Here is an 18,451-nt window from a genome sequence, read left to right on the forward strand (position 1 = left end):
GACCCAGGGATCCTGCAGAAGCCACGCACTACATCCTCACTTTCCCACTACTCAGGGGCTCTCCAGACACAATCAGATGGACCCTGTTACTGTGGCCATAAGTTATATCTGCCTTTCAATTCTCAAGCCTGCCAACTGCCCGGAGGCTAAATTAGGGAGGCAGTGTGGCCTAGTGGAGTGAGCACTGAACTGGGATATAGATGAGTTGGGTTCTGGTCGTAGCCCTGCTGGCGACCATGTGTAAATTACAGCCCCTTTGTGCCCCAGTTTCCCCATCTGTAAAATGGGGGTAATGATCCTGCCTTCCTTTGGAAAGCACTTTGAGTTCTGCTGCTGGAAAGCATGAGCTAAGAGTAGGGACTATTATTATTATTGAATCCCAGGGTAGGCACCACACTTAGGCTAGTTCCTGTCAGTGTGAGGAGTTGCTCCATTACCTTGAGCAGTTGGGATCCAAAGACTGCCAGGCACTCCAGGGCACTAGGCACCACCCGTAATCCCAGCCATGCCCCTTGCTGCTGTGTCAGCAGATGGCAGAGTTAAGATGCACGGGGAAGTTCGCACCTCTGATAGCTGTTTCAGGCTGTCTGCAAACTGAGGCAGGTGACATTGACACTCAGGTCATGTTTTCAAGCTTTTTCTTTGATCTCTCTCCCTCTTGCTCCCCATAGACACCGTTCTGTCTTTCACTAAATGAAAACTGTGATTCTAACTCATCCCGAGACTCCAGCAGCTGCTCAAAAGCCACAAGTGGAAACAAGACGTCCTCCCTTCCTGCCCCCCTCTTTAATCCGCTAGACCCACTCCCCTCCCAGAGCTGGGAATAGGACCCAGGAGTCCTGACCCTCCCTGCCCCCCGTCTCTGGTGAGCATGGAGGAGTATCCCCCATGTTGTCTTCTGGATCCCAGGACTTCCCTGGGACATAACCCTTTTTGGTGATTTTCCACTGCATTTCATGCAGTCTCCCTAGTGTTCTCCATTCATGCTGATGGAGCGATACCATCCCCATGGCTTTGCTGCAGGCAGCTAATGTGTGTGACCAGCTTTAGCCAGGCTCCAAATGTGCCTGCTCCAATCTGTGTGTTAAGCTTACCTTCCTGCTACGCCACTCCCTCCTCTCTGATCAACTTGACCTTTAGACTCCTACTTCCATCGATGAGGCTGCAGCTTTGCAAACTCCAAGGGACTTTTTATGTCCACAGTGGGCATCAGTTCAGCCCGACCTCTTTTATCCTTCTTCCCAACCCAGCACACCCTTCTGACAGTGATATATAATCAGGCTAGCCCTCCCCAGCAACCATGCACGTTTCAGGGCTGCCAGACTTCAATTCAGCTCGGCTCTTTGTAAATCCATCCTTTTCAGCGTCAGGTTCCAGTTTGCAGTCTGAAGGAATTTTTATTTCCTTGCAGGTTGTCCCAAGAGCCTCCCTTTTTTTGGCAATCTCTCCCCCGCCCTGAGACTTGGTGTCTGATTCCTCCTGCTTTCTTCCCAAAAGTTACTTAAAACAGGATAATAAACCCAATCCTTTCTCAAAGCTCCCCGGCAGTGGGGTGTTCTTGCATGACCAAGCTGAGGGATTTGTATTCACACCCACTCTGTGGAGGCAGAGTTGTTGTGTTACTCAACCGTGGAGGTAGCTCCCCTCCAATCCGCTTGACATACGCTGCTGAGTTGTCACGGCTGACTTCGAAGGGGGAGTGGGCTCTGCTGCTTTTTCTTTATGAGGGGATAGCTTTTCAAAAAAGAAAAGGAAGGGAAAAATCCATTCCCACCACAGGTTGGACGTGAAATCAGCCCTTGCAGTGAGGAATCCAGGGTATTATCCCTCCGGGTTGCAACTTCTCCCCTGCAAAAATGATTGGACAAAGCTATTAGGTAAAGGGTATTTGCAAAGGAGGAAATAGCAGAGTTGCTGGCCTAGTAATTAACAGCCATTGCACACACAGAGCTCAATCCGACACTGCCAGTAGATCAGAGGAACGCACACACAGAGGTTGACACACACATTCACATATGTACACAGATTTGCACTGAGAAGGACACGCACACAGATCGACATAAACAGACTCATGTAGAGATTGACACACAGAGACTCCCTAACACACATATGTGCACAGAGACTGAGACACACACAGAAACACAGGCAGAGAGAGACTCTCACAGGGACACACAGTCACACACAGACCTGACACACACACACACAAGTGACACACACACACAGAAGCACATATACATACATATGATCTATCTTTCTGTCTCTCTCTCACACTCTCTCTCTCTCTCTCTCTCTCTCAGACACAGACACACACACACAGTCTTTCACTCAGACACAAACACATACAGAGTCTGTATTTCGGTGTATCAGAGTTGGGAGAAATAATTGTGCCATCCTTCATTGCCAAACCTATATTCATACCAATGAGGCTGCAGACAAACTAGAGCAAGCAGGTGACGAGTTCTAGATACTCAGAACTTTGTGAAAACGAGAAGCCCCTTAGCTCAATCTCTGGATTTGGCTCAATGACCCACATTTTTCAAAAATGACTTAGTGATTTGGGGTGCCTGACCTGAGACTCCCAGGGTTTCTCAGAGGGGACTTTCTGGACACCAGGTGCCTGCATTTCAGAACCCCCTCTAAGAACAAAACATCCCCAAATCATGAGTTTCTTTGGAAAATGTAGACTCTTGTGGATGGACTTTTTAAATAATAATATAGCGCTTTCCATCAGTAGGCCTCAAAGCACTTTACAAAGGAGGTCAATATCATTAGTTCCATTTCATAAATAGGGAAACCGAGGCACAGAGTGGGGTAGTGACTTACCCAAGGTCATACAGCAGGCCAGTGGCCAAGCAGGCAATAGATCAGGTTGCCCGAGTGCCAATCCAATGCTTTATTCACTAGGCCACAGAAAGTGGGGTCAAATGCGTAGACTTAGGCTCCTGAAATCGCATTTTCAAAAGCGACGAAGACATTTAGGAGCTGAAGTCCCATTTATTTTAAATGAGATTTAGGCTCCTAAAGCCCAGATCCTCAAAGGTATTTAGGCTCCTAACTCACATTGAAACTAGGCACCTAAATACCATTGAAGGTCTGGGCCTAAATGACTTTTGAAAAGGAGACTTAGGCTCCTAAATCACATAGGCACATATGAAAATTGTGCTCTAAGTTTCTAAGTCACTTAGGGATTTTTGAAGATGTTCCCCTAAAAGCCTATGAGACTTCTGAAATTGGGACTTGGGCACTTTTGAAAATGTCACCCATTAAGCACCATCCCACAATAAATTTCTAATTCCCCACTCCTTTGAAGATCTGTTGTTATGGTAAGGCTTGGAAGCACCGACCAAAATGGATTTTTGAACTCATTTGAAATTTCAAAATAATTGTCAATTCAAGATGGGTCTGTTTTCCATCCTCTCAGCTTCCATCATCTGCAAAATGTTTTCAGCTGAAATTTTGATCACAAATATCCATCAGCATTTTATTATTTACCAAAAATTCCAGAAAGCGGCTTCTGATAGAAAATATTCTGTAGAACTTTTCACCAAAGAAGAAAAGATTTTTCTAATGTTGATGATTTTCTGTGAAAGTTAAAAAAAAAAAGAAAAAGTAAAAGAAAAAGTTTTTGGCTGGGGGAAAAAATGTAGTTCATAAATTTCATCCGATTCTAAAACTGATGAACTTTGGCAAAAACTGCCTTTGGAGAAGCCAAAATCTCTGAGCCTCTGTAAAGCAGAGGAATAAAAACTAAGAAGATGATCAGAGATTAAATTTCAGAATGAAATCAGAATAACATGATCTGTGTTCAGTCAAGGTTGTATACACAGGGGGCATTGCCTTGGTCAGTAGAGACTTCTGTGTCTTTGAAACGTTCAAGGGGGGTGGGGATTTCGTTCAGTCACACAGACATGGGTTGGTATTGGCATAATGAAAAAATGCTCCCATCCCGCCTGATGTTTTTGAATTCTGCTCGGAGATGAGCCACATGGCTCTCCCGAGAAACAAAAGAACAGAAGGGGGAAAAGCACTGAGTGAAGGCATGACTGGAATAAATGACTTCAAGATGGAGCTGTGGGGGGAAAAGAAAAAGAAAAGCCGTCTGGTGGCTTTTTAAACCATTTCTGCTAGCGTGGGGTGTTGACAAATTGGCTTAAAGTTTCAAGGCTGCGTGGTATGGTAAGAATCCTTCGCCTGGCATTATCTGTGCTGCCGGAACTTGTGTTATGGAAATCGGGAGCCTGCAGCGTGGATTTCTCCAATTAATTTCCAGCAAATGGGATTTTCACAGCCCATCTCTGGACCCCTTTGCTCTAACTTTCCATTCCGCCGTTCCTCTCTTTTCAAGCAAAACCACATGGGCTCGTGGTGCAAAGAAATGGAGTTTGTGCTCCAACCCTCCCGCTTAGAATCAGACCCCCAGAGACCAGATTTTCCAGGGCTCAGCACCACAAGTGAGGACAGAATTTGCTCCCTCAAAAGCTCAGTTCCCATCCTGCTGAAAAGCCAAACCTGAGTATCCCGCTGAGTGTGGGCTGGAGAAATCTTGTCCAAATTATGGGGCTGGGAGGGTCCCAGAGCTCAGGTTCCGGCCCAAGCCCAGAAATCTTCACAGCAATGAAACAGCCCCTCAGCCCGAGCCCTGTGAGCCTGAGTTGGCTGGCACAGGCCAGCCACGGGGTTTTCTTTGCTGTGTAGACCCACCCAAAGCCATCCACACTCTCAACAGCCTGATCTTCCTTGCAAGCCTGTCGCTTCTAGTAATCTGGAACCCTGAGTGCTGCAGCTCTTTTAGCCCTGCTACCTTATGAGAGTAGCAATTCACCCTTGCGAAGAAAACCTGTGAATCTTCCTTCAACCCCTCTACTTCCTGCAATTTGCTGGGCTGGTGAAAACAACCCACCTTCATTAGTGTCACTGAGGCCAGATCCCCTGTTGTTGTGAATGGGCATTTGCTTCATTAGAGCCATTGGGGCCAGATCCCCAGCTGGTGCAAATAGGCCATAGCTCCACTGGAGCCAATGGGTTCCGATCCCCAGCTAGTGTAAATCAGCATTGCTCCATTGAATTAAAGGGGGTTACACCGGGAACAGCTGGTCATTAGAGTCCAGCTGGTGTCGCACCAATAATGTCTGGCTGATGCACTGCAGGGTGCAGTACCACTTGCTGCCACTGGGGGTGACTTTTGGTGGGGCAGATCCACTCCACGGGTGGGACAAAGGGAGAAGATATAGCCCCCCTGAGAGGACAGGGCTGTCTGCCCACGGCTCACTGCAGCCTCTACTCCCAATTCCCCCTCTCCCCTTCCCCCACCTGCGCAGTCCTGACACTTCCCATTTCTGGGCACCAACGGAAGCTGCTTTACACCAGCTGGGAACGTGGCTGCGCGCTGCAAGCCAAAGCTGGCACCACATAGGCCCGGTCAGCAGCAGCTTCAAAGCCCTCTCTTATTAATGAAGAATTCCCGGTTCATTTCAGCACTGAAAGAAACCTGTGTAATAAAAGGCGCTAAGGGGGTCTCAGTGGCGGGGCAGGGCCCCGCAGAAAGCACAGGGAGCATGGGGCGGCTCTGCCAGTAGAGCACAGGAAGCGCCCTGCCGTTCTCCCAGTGGGGTTATAGATGTAGATAATCTCCCTCCCCTCTTATTCTGCAAAACTCAGAGGTGAAGCTTAAATCCCCTTTGATGTTATTACAAGCACTTTTTTCCCTTCAATTAATAGCAAGGAAAAGAAGTGCTGTGAGAGCTCCCCAGAGCCAGGTACGCTGGTAAATATTAAGAGAGGCACCAGACTGGATCTGACCAATGGCCCAGCCAGCCCGGCATCCCATCCTCACACTCTCACCCCTGCTGATCACACCATTGGGCCCATCTAGCCTGGTATTCTGTTCCCACTCACTGCCCCCAGATCAGACCAGTTGGCCCATTTAGTCCAGTATCCTGCCTCTCACCCACCCCTGCCCAGATCAGACCAATGGGCCCAGCTAGCCTGGTATCCCATCTCTCACCAGCTGCAAGAAAGCCCGTCTCTGCTGTTCTTGGTACGTACTGTGTGCATGGCGGTAGCATCCCGGAGACCCAGGCTGGGACTCTGTTGTGCTAGGTGCTGTACAGTCCCTGCCCCAAAGAGCTTACGTTTGAAGTAATCTGTGCCTCAAGGTGCTACTGAAATACTGCTAATAATGCACATGCCAGAATTGGGCTTTGATCTTGGTACTACCATCATACCAATAATAATGTGCTCACCATAATGACTACTCAGTCTGGACTGGGGCCTCTATCATAATATCAGTAATAATGCACACCCTAGAATGAGTCACTGATCTGGGCTGGGTCTCTAGTTGGTACTGTAATACTAATAACAACACACACGTCGTAATGATACCCTGATCTCAGTCAGGATGTGTAGGCACTGCCATAATGTGGACAGCATAATGATGCTACTGTAATACCAGTAAAAATGCACATGCTCTAATGATGCCCTGATCTCAGTCTGTAATACAGATAATAGGGATGAAGCGGCTAGTGCACATTCATGCTGCTGCCCCCTGCTGAATGGAATGAGAACCATACGTCATAGGCCCCAACCCGTTAAGAGCAGGGGGTGATTCTCTGTTTACTCTCCATGATTCTCTGCACCCTGAGTCTGAGTGAATGTGACTTTGTGACATTCTCCGCCTCTTGCTAGAAGCAAACCCCAGAAGCGACTAGTCAGACTGCATTAGCTGCAGCCGGCTCCGAACATGAGACTGGCCATATTTAAAGCAAGGGGAAATATCAGAGGGTGGGGGAGACAGTTGTGAGCAAATTTGCAAAGGCATCTCACCAGCACCAGGGTCGATTGGGAATCTGCAGTGGCACATCCTACCCCAGGGTACCTGGGCTGTGCCGTCTCCCTGCCAGGGCAGGATGCATGTGGCAGCCCTGGTCCCAGCCATCAGCCGATGAAAGCGTCTCACACACAAGTGTGGCAACAGATTGTCACCAGAGTTGTGAAGGGGGAGAGCAGTGTTAATTACAGGCGGGCAGCAGGGCTCTTTGATCTTCCCCACTGCTTGCAAATTAGCGTCTTAGGGTTTTTTTAATAATAATGAAAAAGCTGCTTTTGTTTCAAACGATCAAATGAATAAGTAAATACTCTGCTGTTTGTGCAAAGCAGAAAAATCTGTAAAGAAGCAGCAGATTGAACTAACAGGTAGGTTTCAGAGTAGCAGCCGTGTTAGTCTGTATTCGCAAAAAGAAAAGGAGGACTTGTGGCACCTTAGAGACTAACAAATTTATTTGAGCATGAGCTTTTGTGAGCTACAGTAAGGGCACTGGATTGGGAGGCTGGACAATCCAATATAGTTTAATGGGTGGAGAAGAGGTCTTGGAGGATTCCAAGTCCCCGAGCAGACATGCCAACCTACTGTTAATATGCACTTTTCATCAGCAGCTTTTAAAGAATTTACAAAGGAGATTATCATTATCCCCATTGTACAGATGGGGAAGTTGAGGCACAGAGACAGGTGGAGTGATCTGCTTAAGGTAACACACCAGGCCAGTTGTAGAGCCAGGACTAGACCCAGGTGTTCTGAGTCTCAGATCAGTGCCATATCCAGCATGTTTGCCCTGGCTTATGCCCGGTCTTTGACGACTGTTAACTGTAGCAAATTGCTAGTGTATGTAAGGCCCAGGAATCAGGACTCCTGTGTTCTAGTCCCAGCTCTAGGAGGGATGTGTAGTCTAGAGGTTAGAATAGATGGGACCGGGCATTAGGACTCCTGGGTTCTATTCCATTCCCTGAGGCTGCTCTAACTTATGCCAACCCTAGAACAATGGGAATGGCAAGGTGTATTAAAGCCAGAAGCCCCCCTCAATTCCCAAAAGGCAGGACCAGAGTAAATGAGAATCAGGCTAAAGATGTGTAATTTTCTAGGCCTGGACAATGCAGAATTTATCCCTGGGGCATGGCTGCAGAGGGCAGCACAGAATAGAAAAAAAAAAGTGCATTTTAGTCCCTTTATTTTTAAAAAATAATTGGAAACAGAATCTGCTTAAGAAAAAAACCCAACAGAATAATTGGTCCTGACTGCTAATATTTTGGCACTGTTTTAAATATTCCATCTAAAGAAATTGGCCCCCCAAAGCCCCAGAATGGTTGGCTGGTTTGTGTGAAAATCCCTGCTTTCTAGCAGCCAGGGGTCAATGCAGAAGGGCTGACTCGCCCTCAATGCAAAGCATGCATTGATTTAAAAGTGTTGGTCATTTATTTGAATGCTTCTGTGTCCAACATTTCACTGGCGCGCCCCATAAAACACAACACAAGCCTTTTGCAGTGGCATGCGCAGTGCACCCTGGCAGCAAAGCAGGGTACACATTTTGTTGGTGGATCCTTTCTTATTGCCATAGCTTGGAGTTGGTAGTGTGGTTTCCGAATCGAAAGGGTGCTTCAGAAAGGATCTTCATGGAGTAATGGGCAAACAGCACTGAATACATCACTGGGAAAGGGGGGAATGATCTGTAGGAAACAGGATTAGACTTGAGATCCTTATAGTTTAGTTTAGAATGATCTTCTTCAGTCTCTCACTGATAGAGCCCAGTCCGGTCCCTTCCCCTATGCCTCTCCAGCACGCAGGGAGAGTTCACCTCTAGTTCACAGGGCCAAATCCAACCTCAGTCAGTAGAGGCAGAACTTCATTCCCTGCCCCTTGGCCCACGAGTCACATGAGCTTTGTGGATCTCACCCTAATTCCTTGTGAAGAGGGGCCCCTATTCAAGACATCTTGGACCTGTTTTTCTGTCATCCCACATTGTGTGTGGTCCTTTGCCTAGTACAAAGTGAGCGGAAAACACAAAGGGCTGCTTATCCTTCACATGTGTGCAGTCCTTTGCACTAGCACAGTGTTTTGTGTAAAACACTGGAGGCTTGATTCTCCATTGCCTTGGACCCTATGCTGTCATTTGTACTAGTGCAAAGTGAGTGTACAACACAAGAGGCCTGATTCTCCATCACTCTGCCCCATGTGTGCTCATTTGCACTAGTACAGAGCAAGTGTGGAATGCCACCCAGTTGGAACACTAGCATTTTACACTCTCTAGTGTAAATGATTGCACATGGTTCAGAAAAATCCCTAGTGTTTCCACACTCAATTTACACTAGTGTAAATGACTGCATAGGGCACAAGGCCACTGAGAGCCTCGCTCATTGCACCCTTTCAGTCACTGATTGTCCACCATGGAAACTGAACTCCTGCACCCTGCTCTGTGTCTACCGCCTCTTTAACAGCTGATAACTCCTGAACTACCATCGCCAGGCCATCCTTCCCCTTGCTGGCTGAAAACCAAGATTCCCAACTACTTCTTGAATACACAGAACTTTTTGCTCCAGACAGCAGATGCCAATATCAGATGGGAATTGAAGAAGCGAGTCCCCCACGCCCAAAAAAAAATTTCCAAGAGAGTAATTGGAATGATGTGATTTTAAGGTGGAAAATCGTGTGGACAGTCTTTCGCTTTGCACAGGTCCATAGAAATTATATTCCAGCCCCAATGGACTGCATAAAATTATCCACTGGCAGACACAGCCCAGACTGAGAAGTGGGAACAGGCAACAGGGAGTATGTGCAAATTACTCTGAACTGAAATAGCCACATTGCAGCCTGCATCCCCTGCTCTATTCCTCCTCCCTCTGCCACCTGCGGCCACCTTGGTGGCAGCTGCACCCAGCCCCCCAGTGGCAGCAGGTGGTACTGCACCTTGCAGTGCCTCAAACCATGCAGCCCAGAAGCATTTTGAATGGATAGCACTGGGGTGGGGACTGCACCTGGTGCCCAGCGCTGTTGTGTTAATTCCATGCTGGGCTGTAATATGTCGCTGAGTGAGGGCTTCCTCTTGGCCAACACATCACGTACTGAACCCCGGGACATCCAGAGCTAAAAACATGAGCTGCGCCCACCTGAGCAGGTGGTCTTTAACCAAGGGGCCCTACCTAGGGGATGGTAGGGGGACTTGTAGCCAAAGCAGGGCAAATAATGGGTTTCTCAGTGTATGGCAATTCCAACAAATCCGGGAAAAATGTATTTGGGGTCAAAGAGAAAACAAAACTTTTCAAAATTTTCGGTGAGTCAAAAAGTCTAAGCCAGTGTTTTGTTTTGGGACATTTTAAAAATGTTTTTAAATTAAAATAAAACCAACGGCAATTTTGCATTGAAAAAATCAAAACTTTTTGATTTTTTCAGAATATTCCCCCTCCCCCCCCCCCGAACAATTTGGCGAAACCAACAGAAATTCAGGAAACGGAGCTGCATATTTTGCTGACAAAAGTTTTGGTCGGAAAACATCACCCAGCTCTTGCTGTGCCGTGCTCAGCAGCTGTTATGTTTGCAAGAGGGTAGACATCTGTGTGTGGGGAAGTGCTGAGAGTACAGCGGGACCCTCTGGGTCTTTCACTCCTTGTTTCCATTGGAGCCGGCGTCCCAGCCACGACCTGAGCAGCCCCCTCTCCCCATCACAGGCTGACGCAGACATTTATGGAAACAGCCCAGTCTGCTTCTCTGCTCCCATTCCCTGCCGCTCGATCGCTTTCCTTGGTGACCTCCCTGCCCTTTGCCATCTGCAGGGATCTGAATGTGACACTCCGCTCCAGGGCAGGCCCCAGATGTTGCATGGAGCGGGGTAGATTCATTTCTTCATGCTGCTGCAGCAGAACAAATGTGGCTTGATGCAATCAGGCAGACAGACATTGTGATAAGGGCAGTGCGGCGGGACACAGGGTCACCTGGGTTCTTCTGCTTGCTTTGCTGCATCAAGCCCCTTCCCCTCTCAGTGCCGCTGTTTCCCCTCCCACCCTGGTTCTTTCTAGATTGTAAGCTGGTCAGTTCAGGGACTGTCTATTACTGTATGCTTGTGCAGCACCCAGCACAATGGGGCCCTGATCTTAGCTGGGGCTTGTGCATCACCTGGCACAATGTGGATTCTGATCTCAGTTGGGGTCCAGTCTCAGTTTAGGCACCACCGTAATGCTGCTAATAATAACACTGGGGTCGTATGAAAAGTTCCCGGGCACCAGTAATGGAGTGAGACTGGAACTGCCTGCAGCAGCAGCTCACTTGAATCCGCACGCACATGGGGACTGGATGACACCACACCCTGAACTGGAGACCTAGATGACAGAGATGGGAGCACAGCCTTGGTAGTATTTGAACTTGTAAACCCAGGTGAGTTGCTGTGTCTCAGCCGCAGCCATCTATCCACAGCCACCCATCTAACGTCCATCTCTACCCGTACCTGCAGTACAGAGCCCCTCTATCCAGCCCCACTGTAGAGCCCTCTGTTGATCCCCATCTTCCCCATTTTTCTGTGTATCTTCACGCATAGCCCTGTCTCTTTCTCCCCTCCCCTTACTGGCTCTGCTGTGTGGAGCTCTGTGCCTCTGAACAGAAGCAGCTCAGCCAGTGTACAGGGCTGCTTTCCAGCCTGTCCCTCACCCATTCCCAGGAGCTTTCACAGGGGCTGCTCCAGCTGGAGAGTGCCTGGTGAGTAAGAGCCTGTCAGAGCATTCGGGAAGGGCCCACACTGAGCCCTGTATTTTGAGGGGAATCAGGCAAGAGGAGGTACCCATTCCACAGGGTGTTTAACGTAGTGACAGCTATTTATACAGGGATCCCTTGTCCGGTGCTGAGATGCAGCCAGCTCTGGGGTGAAGTGCAGGGGCTGTTTACTTCAGGGATCCCTCACCTGGCACTGAGATGCAGATAGCTCTGGTGCAGGAAATCTGTTTATTCAGGAATTCCTTGACAGGCACTGACATGCAGCTGCCTCTGGGGTGGAGCCGTTGTTTGTACAGGGATGTATCACTTGGTGCTGAGGTGCAGACACAGGTTGGGGCAGATATTTATACAGGGATCTCTTGACAAGCACTGAGATGCAGCTGCCTCTGGGGTGGAGCACTTCTACCCATGCCAGCAACACTTTAGGATGACTGATGTATCCAACAGCTGGTGGCTTGGAGAAATGGCATTAACTGAGCTGGATTTTAACCAGGGCACTGGGAGTGAAAATAAAATCCCTGCCAGAAACCTCCCCCCTCTTTTCCCACCTGGCCAGTTCTTTAAAGCTGGTTTCCCCCAGATCCTCAGCTCCTAAGCTTCTGCTGCAGCATGCGGCATCATTTCACCAACGTCGCAGCCTCCCTTCCACGTAGGCACCTGAGCTTTTTCAGCACAGATTCCCCTAGGCTTCAAGGACATTTCCAGTCTTCCTGCCGTCTGGCAGAGCAGCTGGTGGCATGGAGGGGAGTTTAAGGGAAGATTTATGAGACAAGTTAAAATTTAATTTGGGTGGCAGAGCCTGTGCTGCTGAGATGCTCCTGGGCCAAGATTAATTGCTGTCTTGCTCACAGCCCTTGATCCTGCCCCCCCTCCATTTAGCATCCAGTGAAGTAGTTCAGGCCAGGAATGGGGGAGGTCTGATACTAAGGGGATAGGCAGGATCCTAGACTTTGCAAAGAACGTGGCATGAAATAGAATGGGAGAGAATGTGGCTTTATGCAGGAAGTCGTGTGGACAGAGCACAGGACTCGGGGTCAGGACTCCTGGATTCTATACCTGGCTCGGGGGGGGGGGGGAAGGGTGTCTAGTGGTTAGTGTGTGTGGGGGGTTGGGGGCTGGGATCCAGAACTCCTGGGTTCTATTCTCAGCTCAGGTTGGGAACACACATGTAGCTACAGCAGGGAGGGTCTGGCCTGTTGCCTTTACAGTGAGTCGTGTGCTGTCAGGAGCTATCTAAATAATAACTATTAATAACGCCAGATAGTGGGAGTCTGGGGGGAGCGAGAGAGATTAATGAAAGAGCACTCCCAGCCATAACCCTCCCACAGCGGAGACTGGAGCTCAACTGCGTGCGCCAGATTGATTGAACTTGTACTGTCTCCTCGGGCATTCCCTTTGTGCTGAACAGATCCTCAGCTGGTGTCAATCAGCAGGAGTTCTGCTGACTCCAGTGGAGTGATGCTGATCTGGCTATTGATGCCAATGGAATGATGCTGATTTACACCAGCGCGGGATCTGGCCACTTTGAGTCAAGCGGAGTGGTGGGCGCTGCACAGACCTCAACAGAGACTGGAGCCCCCCTTGTTCTGGGTGCTGCACAGGCCCCCCCGAGCTCATGGCCCCATCATGCTGGGTGCTGCACACATACTGTAAGAGACAGTCTCTGCCCCACAGTGCTTGCCATCTAAACAGACAAAGGAAGGATCATTATCCCATTTTACAGATGGAGAAACTGAGGCACAGAGCAGTGGCATCTCGGATTGTCAAAAAACCCAGGAACCCATCTCCTAGCCTAAGCAATCTGGGTACATAGGGAGCTTTAGGCAGCCCCAGGAATTGAACACAGTCATCCCGCCTCCCACTCTGCTGCCCTAACCCCGAAGCCAGGCCTCCAGGGGCCTTTCATAGCCTGTGGCCAGTAGCCTGTATCATAGATTCTTATCCCTCCACCTTTTATCCTTGCTGGGTTGGCACTGACCACAGCTTTTGCAGCAAATGAGATTTTGTGGCTCCGTGGGTTGCATCTGTTTAAATATTTAATGGGGGATTTGCCTCTGTGCTTTCACCTGGCCCCTCTTAACAGACTTCCTAAATAGCTTCCAAAGCTCCCCTGCTGATCAAAACACACAGTTAAAAGAGATGCCTAGTTAATCTTGGAAGGGCTCCTGGCCTCAGTTAGACCCGGCACTGGCTGCAGGCAAAGCTGCTGCCTTGTGGATGGTACCACATCAGGGAAGGGACAATCGGAACAAGTGCTCCAGAAGCCAGTGATCCGGGATCCTCCAACACACAGGGAGCTTCAAAGGTGTGAAATACCCCGGTGCTGGGGCTATTTGTGGTGCCTTGCCCGGAGCCTGGGGTATAGGGAAATGTTTTTCTGTCTAGACAGATTTATACTCTGTCCATCCATTTGTAATATCTATCTGTCCATCCCCATATACTCCCCTCTATCCATCTCAGTCCATCTCCCCTCCATATTCCTATATCCATCTAACCATCCCCATACATACACACTGTTAAGAACTGACAGATGCATGCCTGAGTGTTCAGAAAGCCTGCAACAATAGCTCCCAGGGGTGCGAACAAGGCATGGGGGGTGGAGCTACAGCAGCCTAGGTCCTGACAGCACCAACCACCCTTTCCTTGTCCTTACAATGAGAACAAAGAGCATTTTCCCCAGCTCTTGTTGCTTCTAATCCTCCTGCACCTTTTCCTTTGCCAGTTTCCAGATTGGGGGTGGGCGGCTAATCAGAGTTTATTCCACCGGGACTGAGAATTTGAGGGAGGGGTTGAAATAACTTAATTACCCTAAACTGCTCATCTGGTTGCACAATGTAATTGGATTGATTTTGCATGTGGTTTATATATATGTATTCTCCTTCATCCCAGTTGCCAGCTGCATTTAATATTTTAATTCCCTAAGCTTCTTTAGACTAGGGTAAACAGGAGAGGTGTGTATGACCAGGCCTTGTGGGGGTGTTTGGGGTGGGACAGTTCTGGCACTCCTTTGTGAGCTTGAGTCAGAAAGTTTAGGGCTCTACAGGAGGACTGGGAGTTAGGACTCCTGAGTTCAATCCCCAGCTTTGGGAAGGGAGTGGGGTCTAGTGGTTAGAGCAGGGTATCTGGGAGTCAGGACCCCTGGGTTCTATCCCAGCTATGCTAAAGCTGAAGTGGTAGCTAGCCCTTCTGTTCTTCACAGCGGCAGGTGTCACAGAGATTTCCTAAACTCCCCGCTGTGCAAGCAGACATTTACACACACAGACTCTGCATGTAACTTCCCCCACCAAACACTCTACTGATATCCCCTCCCTACACACACACACCATGCAGCTCAGCTTGAGGAAGCATGCAAAGCCAAGCCCTGTGTCACAGGGGGCTTTAGCAGTTAGATGCCTCTTCCCCCTCCCCTTCCCACCTCCCCTCCCATCCACTCAAACCGCAGATATTCCCATTCCAGCCAGGCTTGCTTTGATGCACAGAGGTCTATTTAAATGTAAATGGCCATAGGCCCAGCAAAGAGAGATCTGGACTCGTTCGGAGCCCCTGGATGCTGTCAGCGGCAACTGGATGGAAAGAGTGAGGAGCTTTGTGGTCTAATGGGACTCCTGGGTTCTACTCCTGCTTTGCCAGTGCCCTGCTAGGTGACCTTGGGCAAGTTCCTTCCTTTCTCTGGGCCTTTGTTTCCCCTCCCACTTGTCTGCTCAGACTGTGAGCTCTTCAAGGGAGTGTCTGGCTCTGACTCTTTCTCTATGCAGTGCTTGGCATGATGAGGGCCTTGATTTCAATCGGAGTCTGTGTAGTGCCTGGCACAGTGGGGGCCTGATCTCGGTCAGGGTCTGTGTAGCGCCCAGCATGAACAGTCCAGTAGATAGCAGCTAGCTGGAAAGCATCAGAGTGGGATGTAATAGACAATTTTTAGACAGAACAGTTTGCTGTTGGAAAACACAGTTTGGTTAAAATGGAACATGTTGTGGGAACATGTCAATTTTGACAAATTTATTGTCAGGAAGAAGTCAGAACGAATCATTTTGACTTTCTCATTTTGTTCTCAGACGGTAAATCATTCCGTTTCCACTGGGTCCTCTCGATTTTTTTTTACTTTTCTATGAATTCTGACATTTTGAAATTTTTTTGTTCCAAAGCAGAAATTTTCCAGAGAAGGAAAAATCCCACCAAAAAAGTTTGATTCGGTTCCATTGAATTGTTTTCTTTTGATCATGTGAAAACATTTCATTTTGAGAAGGAGAAAACGTTTTTTTCCACATAATCTTTTGATGCATTTTAGTTTGCCTTTGGTGTGATAGGAGATGAGATTTCCCTTCTCAAAATGAACCGATTTGACATTATAAAAAGGAAGAGATGCAGTGGAATTTTCCTTTTTTCTAGATTTGATCCCAGATCAAATAGGTAGGGGTATTTGGGTGAAACTGAATTACCTGTGGTATACAGGTGGTCAGACTAGATGATCAGACCCTTCTGGCCTTAAACTCTATGAAATCTCTCAGTCTTTTGGACCCTAGCCTGGCGCACAAGGCAGCGTCCCTGTTTCACCGCCCTCACCCCAACCGCCCACCCCCCTGACAGCAAGGTAGGTTCTTTGCAGTGTGTGAAGCATCCATCCCCCTTCCCCGCAGCCTTCTAACCACGCTAGGCATCTCCAGTGCTGCCAATAACATATCCTGCAAAGAGGCTCTGCATTAAAAAGCTGGTGACTGACATGGCAGAGGGAGTAGCTGTGTTAAAAAATGGCCCCTTTAGTTCTCCCCTCCCCCACCCCGTTGGCTATCTGATTCAGCTGACACAAAGGAGCACTGGGCTCCTGTTAACGCCAAGGAGCGTGGGCAGGCATGGCAGGGCAAGCGCGTGGGTCTGCTCCATCCCCTCCCTGCATGGGATCTCCATTCAGAGTGCCCAGGCAGGAGGCATCAAGGACTCAGCGGGAGTAGGGGGGAGACCCGGGAGGGGGTTTGGCAGGACCAATGGACGAGTGCGGGGGTAGCATTTTATGAGAGCAGGAGTTATGCATCTGGGAGGAATTAATGCAGGTCGTCTGTGCAGCCTCCTTGGAGCATACAGCTGCAAATCACTCAAAGATGCAGGGCCAGAATGAAGGTCAGGACTCCTGGGTTCTAAGCTCAGCTCAGGGAGGAGAGGGGGTTCTAGTGATTAGAGAAGGGAATCAGGACTCCTGGGTTCTGCCCCTGTGCTGGGAGCTCTAGCCTGGAATGGTGGCAACTGCAGTTTCCGTTCTTTCTTTTGGTGAATTCCTCATCTCATGTCATTCGGTACCGGTTCCTCCTCTCTGGGGCTGCAGGGGTTGGGCCAAGACCAGGCAATGGGGGACTGGTGCTGATAGCAGTTCCCCAGGCCTGGGCAAGGGTATGTGTCAATGGAAGGGGCAGATATTGGATGAAGACGGGGACTCCCTGGTGTCGCTCTTGCCAATATTTTGTGGGTTCTGGTTCCTCCCAACTCTCTCCTGTTGTTCTCCACTCCCCACCCCCAGATCAGAGGACAGAACCCAATAGCCCTGACTCCCAGACTGCCTGTTCTAACCACTAGACATCACTTCCCTCACAGAGCAGGGGACAGAACCCAGGAGTCCTGATTCCCAGCCCCTCCCGTTCTAACCACTAGACCCCACTCCCTACCAGATCAGGGGACAGAACCCAGGAGACCAAACTCCTATCCACCCTCTGATCTAACCACTAGACTCCGCTAGCCTTCCAGAACTGAGACTAGAACCCAGGTGTCCTGAAGACCCTCTACCACTAGCCCCTGGAACAGAGTCAGAGTACGGACTGTGCTGCTCATGAGGAAAGCAGGCTGTGGCTTAGATCGGAGCAGAAAACTTTCCAGGAGTAATAACAACAGCAATTAATAGTTATGCTCATTAAAATACTTGCTAATTAATCCCCTTGATATTCACAAAGTTAGCCTCCTGCTTCAGAGTGAGCAAGTGACTCACCAAAGAGAGTTGGGAATAGAACCCAGGAGTCCGGACTCCCAAACCCCCTGGCCTCAACCCTCTAGATTTCACTCCCCTCCCCTGCAGCTGGGGACAGAACCAAGGAGTCCTGACTTCCAGCCCCCGCGTAACCACTAGACACCACTCCCTGGCCACCTTCTCCTTAGCCCCCATATTTCTCACACGATGCCCAACAGCAGTGGCATCAGACAGCCCCCCTCTTACGGTACCAGTTATTCTCCATAAAGCACATATCTTATCATAGCAAGGCCTGTATGGGAGCTGTTATTGCAAGGGGAATGGCCTCTTCCATTTGTATCTATCCAGGCTATTCTGGTCCCTTATCTAAGGCATCACGGGGCAAAGCACTCAGGAGAGAAACAGGAGTTATAGAAACCAGCCTCCTGTTCTATTGGAGAGAGATGTTCACCCCTGATTTACTTACTTCTCTATTTATTTGCCTAGTGCAGGCTTTTATGGAGTGTTAATATGCTGGGAAAAGAGCCCTGGTCTAATCCATCCACATGGGGCTGTAATAAATTCCCTCCCACAACCTGTGGGGAAGGGGCCTACGTGTCCTGGCTCCCAGTCCTCCCCAGAGCCCTCACTCTCAGCCTCTCCGCCCCCCGCCCCGAAACTTTAACCACTATCCTCTCCTCCCAGAGCTGAGAATAGAACCCAGGAGTCCTGGCTCTGAGCCCCCAGTACTCTAACCATTGGACTCCACTCCCACCCAGAGCTGGCATAGAATCAAAAATAGGTCTAGTGGTTAGAGAAGTGGGGGCTGAGTCAGGACTCCTTGGTTCTATTCCCAACTCTGGGAGGGGACTGAGGTCAAATGGTTAGAATGAGGAGGACTGGGGGTTGGGGCTCCTGGGTTCTATTCCCAGCTTCATTGGAGTGGGGGACTGGGAGCCAGGACTGCTGAGTTCTGTTCTCGTCTCCTGCCACAGCAA

The 18,451-nt window shown here is 49.2% G+C and overlaps 1 protein-coding gene and 1 non-coding gene across 3 annotated transcripts in view; one reads left to right on the top strand and one right to left on the bottom strand.

Moving 5' to 3' along the window:
* Nucleotides 1–18,451, top strand: part of MACROD1 (mono-ADP ribosylhydrolase 1) — a 184,340-nt gene that overhangs the window by 58,032 nt on the left and 107,857 nt on the right. The gene's annotated exons all lie outside the window — the stretch shown is intronic.
* The window catches only part of LOC140915258 (uncharacterized), a 66,151-nt gene continuing 49,272 nt past the window's right edge, over nucleotides 1,573–18,451 (bottom strand). Inside the window, exon 3 of the transcript XR_012160114.1 lies at nucleotides 1,573–1,848. This is a non-coding gene — a transcript (uncharacterized LOC140915258). The remainder of the gene's footprint in view (nucleotides 1,849–18,451) is intronic.

This window comes from Lepidochelys kempii, chromosome 7, assembly GCF_965140285.1.
Source record: "Lepidochelys kempii isolate rLepKem1 chromosome 7, rLepKem1.hap1, whole genome shotgun sequence".
Taxonomy (NCBI): domain Eukaryota; kingdom Metazoa; phylum Chordata; order Testudines; family Cheloniidae; genus Lepidochelys; species Lepidochelys kempii.